The sequence below is a fragment of the Camelus bactrianus genome, chromosome 9 (assembly GCF_048773025.1).
Source record: "Camelus bactrianus isolate YW-2024 breed Bactrian camel chromosome 9, ASM4877302v1, whole genome shotgun sequence".
Taxonomy (NCBI): Eukaryota; Metazoa; Chordata; class Mammalia; order Artiodactyla; family Camelidae; genus Camelus; species Camelus bactrianus.
In genome coordinates this window covers 58,077,379-58,085,527 of record NC_133547.1, presented here as the reverse complement: position 1 = coordinate 58,085,527, position 8,149 = coordinate 58,077,379, and the positions used below count along the sequence as shown (strand labels likewise).

Genomic DNA, 8,149 nt, shown 5'->3' with positions numbered 1-8,149 from the left:
ACAAATAAATGCTAGGCCAGTGCTGCCTTAGTAGCCTTGAGTTGAAGATGGCAGAGCCACATGATGGAAGGAGCCCAAGTGCCTGCATTTCTGCTTAGAGGAGAGCCGTGTTACTGAACATGTTGGGCTTTATTCGTGCAAGAAAGAAACTTCAGTTGTGTTTGAGCCATCAGACATTTGGGGATTTGTTTGTTAGAGCACCTCCCATTGCCTTAACAAATGCAATGAGATACCATTTTGAAATTTTAATTTTCATCAGCAATAAGAGAAAATTCTATTTAGAAGCTGTAATATAAAATTTAATACCTTTGTTTTAAAATTTATCATCAATGATACAATTTCCTTCCAGGCTTTTTTTTTTTAATGTGGGATTGATTAAACACGCTGATTTGTAAAACATGTTATTTTATGTAATAGGTCACCCATTTTCAAGATTTAAGAAATAGCACACAGTAGTGGTGGAAATTGTCTGTATCACAACTGTGTGAATGTTAATATCCTGGTTGCGATGTTGTACTATATGTCTGCAAAATGTCACCTTTGAGGGTGGGAGCACTGGGTGAAGGGTATACTGGACTCCTGTTGTTTCTCACAACTTCCCTTGAATCTATAATTATCTTTAAAAATTATTAAAAAATCACACTAGGCAAAATCATTTTCATTAAAAATATGAAATACACAACTCATGAAACATACTTTGGAAAATAACATTTTCCCATATTTTAAAATTTACTTTTTTGAATAGGCAATATAGTCACAAGGTTCAGAAAATTTTAAGTTGAAAGAGTCATTTAGTAAAAGTCCTCCTTTCATCCTTACTTCTCCTCTCCCCAGTCCAACCTGCCTTATACCCTGTGGGGTCACTGTTTTTGGTGTCTCGTATATCCTTCCACATTTTCTCCAGGTGTATACAAGCAAATTGGAATACAGATTTATATTCCCCCCTCAATACAAAAGGTAGCATGAAGCCACAGTTTTGTACTTTCCTTTTTTGTTTATACAATGTATATGTATTGGAGAATTAGGGATCATTCTATACACGCACACAGAGAAATCTCCTCTTTCTCTAGTGCTCCATTGTATTCAGAGTATGGTTATACCATAATTTTTGCCCATAAATTTTGCTTATCACTAAGGCATTGGTGTACACATTAGTTGTTTGCTTAATGGATAAATTATGGTGGTTCAGAGGGCACCAGGAGAGAAGCCTGGGGCAGAGCGGCTTCTTCCAGGAAGCAGTGGCAGCAGGCAGAGTGGGTGAGTGGTAGAGCCCGCCAGGTGGAGAAACGCATGAGCCATCCTTCGGCAATCGTGAAGATGACCCCACTGCTGGCAGGAACGCAGTGCTTCTGGAAGCAGTGAGAATGACACTAAGGCTCTCTCCCAGCCCACACTTCTCCCTCGGGCTCATAACTCAGCCCCTCTACTGCTCCCTTCCAGTATTTCTGCATCAATGTTCTGTTTGACTAAATCCTCCCTTCCTGAGGCCATCTAACCCATGCTTCAGTAGCCATAAGTTGATGACTCCCAAATGTGCATCACTAGTCTAGATTTCTCTTCTGAACTTCAGACTTGCGTGTCCAACTGCCTTCTCCCATCTCCACTTGGCGATCTCAAAAGCACCACCAATTCTTCATTTCCAAGACATTGGTCACATTACATCTTCCCAAATCTGACCTTCTTCCAGTGTTCCCTCTCCCAGAGAATGGCACTTCCATCCAACTGCACAAGCTACAAACCTAAGACTCATCTTCAACACCTTCTTCTTCTCTTGCATTTTCCCACGTCCAGTCCTCTCAAATATTCCTTAGATCTGGACCCTTCCATCTCCACTGCTCACTTTAATACAAGTTACCACAGGCTATCATAATCTCTTACTAGTATGTCGCAGCCAAAGTGGTTTTTTTTTTTTTTGTAACTTGAAATCTAATTTTGTCACCTGCTTAAATCTTTTAATAACTTTCTATTGCTTTTAAAATTAAACGAGGCCATCGGAGGATGGTCTTCAAGATCCTACATAGTCTGACCCTGCCTATTTCCTCCATTCTCACCTTGTACTATGTACCTGCTAGCTCTTGGGGCTTTTTTACCCCAAGACCGTGCTCCCTCCTGCCATGGGCCTTTTGCTCACACTCTTCCTTCTGTCTGGATCATTAACTTCTGTTTATTCTTCAAAGCACAACTCATAGAAGTGTTCTACTGATCTTTTGCTTTGGTCAGCTTCCTTTTCTTTATTTCTGTGATCTCCTTTTGTTATTAGATATTCCTTTGAGTGGTTCCAAGCTTTGATTACCATCTGTCTCCTCCACTAGGCTGTAAGCAACCTGAGTCTAGGAACTGCCTGTTTTTGCTTATCATTGTTACACAGCAATTAAATTTTATATAAATGAATGATTGCTTGTGGCATAACAGTACTGTTTGCTACTCTTACCCCCTACCATCCCCTTGGAGACACAGCCCTATCTCTTGCTTCCTGGGGATACCATGGAACAAGAAGCATCCACCAGTGGAGAGCTCATGCTCTGGAAGCACGGAGATCCGGGCCTGTTTTGGTGCTGCCGTTTATCAGCTGTGGATTCTTGAGCAAATCCCTTTATCACTCTGAACTTCAGTTCCCCATTCTCTAAAAGAGGGTTACCACTTACCTCATTAGGTGGTTGTTGATGTTTTTTACAGTCACACCCAATACTTTATATATATATATATATATATATATATATATATATATATATATATATATATTTAAATCATCTAATCCATTTTCAAAATTCCTAATTGTCCCACAGTGCCTTTTTTCATATATATTTTTATTGAAGTATAGTCAATTTACAATGTTGTGTCAGTTTCTGGTTCACAGCACAATGCTTCAATCATACATGAACACACATATGTTCATTTTCATATCCTTTTTAACATTTTTTATTGATTTATAATCATTTTACAATGTTGTGTCAAATTCGAGTGTTCAGCACAATTTTTCAGTCATACATGGACATATACACACTCATTGTCACATTTTTTTCTCTGTGAGCTACCATAACATTTTGTGTATATTTCCCCGTGCTATACAGTATAATCGTGTTTATCTATTCTACAATTTTGAAATCCCCGTCTATCCCTTCCCACCCTCTGCCGCCCTGGCAACTACAAGTCTATATTCTCTGTCTATGAGTCTATTTCTGTCCTCTATTTACGCTTTGTTTTTGTTTGTTTGTTTGTTTTTGTTTTTGTTTTTTTTTTTGATTCCACATATGAGCGATCTCATATGGTATTTCTCTTTCTCTTTCTGGCTTACTTCACTTAGAATGACATTCTCTAGGAGCATCCGTGTTGCTGCAAATGGCATTATGTTGTCAGTTTTTATGGCTGAGTAGTATTCCATTGTATAAATATACCACTGCTTCTTTATCCAGTCATCTGTTGATGGACATTTAGGCTGTTTCCATGTTTTGGCTATTGTAAATAGTGCTGCTATGAACATTGGGGTGCAGGTATCATCCTGAAGTAGGGATACAAGCCCAGGAGTGGGATTCCTGGGTCATAAGGTAAGTCTATTCCTAGTCTTTTGAGGAATCTCCACACTGTTTTCCATAGTGGCTGCCCCAAACTGCATTCCCACCAGCAGTATAGGAGGGTTCCCCTTTCTCCACAGCCTCTCCAGCATTTGTCATTTGTGGATTTTTGAATGACGGCCATTCTGACTGGTGTAAGGTGATACCTCATTGTAGTTTTGATTTGCATTTCTCTGATAATTAGTAATACTGAGCATTTTTTCATGTGCCTTTTGATCATTTGTATGTCTTCCTTGGAGAACTGCTTGTTTAGGCCTTTTTCACCGTAAGTTAATACAAGATATTGAATATAGTTCCCTGTGCTAGACAGTATGAACTTGTGTTCATATTTATTTTATATATAGTAGTTAGTATCTGCAGATCTCGAACTCCCAATTTATCCCTTCCCGCAATGACTTTTTTCAGCTTTTCTTTTTTGAAACTAGGATCCAATCAAAGTTCACTCATTGCATTTAGATGTCATACCTCTTGTCTTTCATGATATTGACACTTTTGAAGAGTTCAGGCCCATTGTCTCATAGAATGTCCCATGTTCAGCATTTGGCTGCTGCCTCATGTTTAGAGTCAGGTGAAGCATTTTTGGTGAAAGGACCCTATCAACCATGATGTGTACTTCCCCATACTCTCCACCAGGGGGCATACAATACAAGTTTGTCCCATGATTGGTGATGCTAAATTCAATCCTTAAATTTTTTTTTAATTTTAATTTTTTTTAATTTTTAATGATTAAGGTGGCATTACCTAACAGAGCTGTGACGGGAGATTAAATGAAGGCATGTACCCAAGGGGTCTGGTCTATAAACCTTACTTCTTCCCCATTCCCCTTCAGCCTTCACTTTGGGGCAAATACACAACATTGCTGACTCCACTTTCCTAGCACAGGTGCCTCTTGGTGGGACTGGTAGCCTCACTAACTTGAGACTACTTTTTAAAAATAATTTTTATTATGAAACATTCAAACATACACAAAAGTAGAGAGAGTAATATAATGAATCTCAATGTATTCATCACCCTGTTCGAAAAAAAAAAAATTACCACCATTTTGTTGGTAAGTTTTGTAATTACTTTTGAGTTTTATCCTTTGAGCCTCTCTTTTCTTTCCCAAACACACAGATCCCTGAATTCTGCAGGGGACATTTGGGAAAACTTTTCACCCATGAATTCTCCTTGTTCCATTGGCCCAGCTTGGCAAGTAAGTGCTCATGATAAATGCACGTTGCTGGAGATGGCAGGTGCTGGTTCAGCACGTCCAGAAATTGCTCCGATGCTTCTCAGACTGTGCACAAATCACCTGGGGTTCGTGTGAAATTACAGATGCTGATTCTGTAGCTCTGGACTGGGGTCTGAAACTCTGCATCTCCGAACAAACTTCTAGGCAATGCCAGTGATCCTGCTCTGAGAAAATGCTTTGAGTAGCTGAGTGCTCTTAGAGGGAAAAGTCTAGATACTTTGGATACAGATGATTAGAAGGAAACATCTGATAAGAAGGAAACAAGTTAAGTAATACCTGAAGTTCCTTCCGGCCCTTAAATTGTTTCAGTCTTTGTTCCTAACCTCTAGCAACTGCAGGAGTAACTAAGCACAAGGATTCCACCCCCTGCTTCTGGGAAGAAGAAAAGCAAGCTTGAATTAAAAACTTGAGCCCCTTCCCTCAGTCTGGGAAAGAATTGCACTTGGTTTGTTCCAGTTCCTCCTATATAATCAACAATCCTAGGGGCTAGTTAGAGGCAATGGAAGCACTGCCGAGTCTGTCACACAGACTTTTCCTTACCTTTTTTTTTTTTTTTTAAAGAAGCTATAACTTTATTAATGATAGAAACAGTACAAATTTCAAACCAAGCTGCAGTTACTCTTTTGAACCCCCCCCCAAAAGTCCTGTTTTCAGGAGATTACATTGCTAATTTTTTAATAGCATTTACAATATCATTACTGTTGTTCTGCAGGGCTCGGACTGCCTTTGCTCTCGACGCGTTTGCTTGTGACATGACCAGTTCTACGTCTTAAATTCCACGCCTGTTTCATCAACTTCATTCTCTTCACTCTCCTCTTGTACAGTTGGAGTCTGTGTGTTTTCTGGAATATTTGAGACAGCTTCACCTTGAACTTTGAATTTCTCAGCAGCTGCTAGATGTGCTTGCTGAGATAAATCCTCGATCTTGGCTTCCCCAAAAAACTATGTAGGTATCTGAAGCTGGGCTCTTGTAGACATCTGGTTTTGTGATGACGAAGAAATATTCTTAGATTTCCGGACAGTGACTCTGGTAACCCCTGTAACCTGTTGAAGACCCAGTTTGGACATAGCCTTCCGTGCCTTCTCTTCACTCCTGCTCTGTTTTGCTTTACTGACTGGTTCTTCATCTATTTCAGCTGCCGCTGCCCGCTGGGCTTTTTGTGTGGTTGTCTGTGTGGAATCCTGTTCCTCGAGCTCTGGTACTGATTCGTCACTGTCACATTCTGTTCCAGACCCTGTCCCAGCCTGGGGCTGTGGCAACTCCTGCTCTGTAGCAGGGATGGGAGGGTTTCTGTGACTTCACCGGGCATTTTGTGTGGGGAACACAGAACCAAGATGGTGGCAGAAAGAGAGCGAGTGAGAGCGTGACCCACGCCTGTTGCAGGAGCCCTTACCTTTTAAAGTATTTGTTTCTCTAGGCAGGCAGATGTGTAGTTAAATGCACAGATGACCCAGTCTAGGCAGGTGTAGCCCAAGAATTTGTAATTTTAATAAGCACCCAGGTGATGAAGACTAGGTGCAGTTTCTTGTAGTCATGAGAAATGGGAGGAGTGGTTGGAAAATTTCAAACAGTTTGCTCATACTTTAATCTTAGATTATCATACTGGCGTGGAATTTGCTCAGTCAGCCATCACATATTAAGCATATGGACAAACAAGACAGAAACAGTGCTAGGAGACCCACAAAAAATAAACATGCAAACGAAAACTAAGACAATTTCAGGTACTGAGAAGTGTTCTAAAGAATTGAAATGGACCTTGGTTTTTCTTGTTTCAGTCTTTACCTCCTTGTTTTTCTCTGTCTCTCCTTTCCTTTCCTTTTCCCCCCTTCCTATCTGTCTTCCCTTGAACCTTAATTAACATTGGATAACCAGCAAGATTGGCAAAGATAACTCAAAAGAACCATTTCAACTTCTACCAAAGTAAGATTGCATCAGCAATCACCAGAAAGAGACCTGAATTCCCCAACATATCCCAGCCTTTTAAACTGCAGTTTTGCTGCAGTAACAGGTAAAGAAAACTTACAGCTTGGGGCAGTCCCATAGCCACATACACCGTCTCTTCTCCTTGCCCTATAAAAACTCTAATCCTGCTTCAATTCTGGGAGTTACCTAATTTTGAGGGGGTACCTGATACTCATCAGCTGAGTATCTGAATTACTTTAACTATTTTTTGTTCTTTGACAGAATATAGAAGAGATCATTTTAAGGGGGAGAGACTGCTTTAGTTGGGATGAACAGGGAAAATGTTTCTTGGGAGGATTCATTTGAATTGAGACTAATAATAAGAAGGTCATCTTGAGATAATTTGGGAGTAGAAAGTTCTAAGTAGGAGCCACACATACAAAGTTTAGGGAATTGGTAGAAAGAAGAGAACTTGGATGCAGGTGAGTGGCTGAGGAGAGAAGGGCCACGTAGGTTGGAAACCCCCGGAGGTTTCTGTTTTGTTTGTGTTAACAGCTTTATTAAGATATAATTCATAGACAGTTCACCCATTTAAAGTGTTCACTTCAGTGGTTTTTAATATATTCAGAGTTGTGCAACCGTCACCACCATAAATTTTAGAACATTTTCATCACCCCCAAAAGAAATCTCATACCTGTTGTGGGCACAATGTGGTGGCCCATTGGTGACATGGTGACATGTGGGTTGGTAAAAGAATTTAACAGAGATAAAGCATGAGAATAGAAACAGGGTTTATAGACAACAGCGGGCCACACAGGAAAGAGATGCCTGTGTGAGTGCCAAGGGCTAGTTGTTGGGGTGTTTTATAAGGTAGGTCACAAGATGCCTGATCAGCTTGTGCACAAGTCTCTGATTGATTGTAGGTGAGGTAAGGAGTTTAGGGTCCATGAAGGGTAGTGGGGTTTATGACTGATAGGGTGGGTTGAAACTAGCCAGCATGAGCTGTTGTGAGATTAGGCATTACCCAGGGCTATTGGTTTGTTAGGGGAAACAAGCCCGGTAAAGAAGGTACTTTATCTGCTGAGAGATCACAGCTGAGAGCCCAGAAATGGGGGTAGCTGGACGTTGAAGGACGTCAGTTGGCCCAACAGTATCCCTTAATATTCACTCCACCTTCAAACCCCACTCTCACCCCCAGCCCTTGGCAACTGCAAATCTATGTTCTGTCTGTATGAATATGCCTGTTCTGGCCATTTCACGTAAATGGAATAATACAATATGTAGTCTTTAGTGGCTGGCTTTTTTCGCTCAGCCGAGTTTGCAAGGTTCATCCATGCTGTAGCATGTATCAGTATTTCATTCCTTTTTATGGCAGAATATTATGCTGTATAAACTTACTACTTGTGTTTATCCATTCATCAGTTGAACATTTGGGGTGTTTCC

At 40.5% G+C, this 8,149-nt stretch overlaps 1 pseudogene; it reads right to left on the bottom strand.

Moving 5' to 3' along the window:
- Nucleotides 1–5,461: 5,461 nt before the first annotated feature.
- Nucleotides 5,462–6,143, bottom strand: LOC141578756 (nascent polypeptide-associated complex subunit alpha pseudogene; annotated as a pseudogene).
- Nucleotides 6,144–8,149: the final 2,006 nt, after the last annotated feature.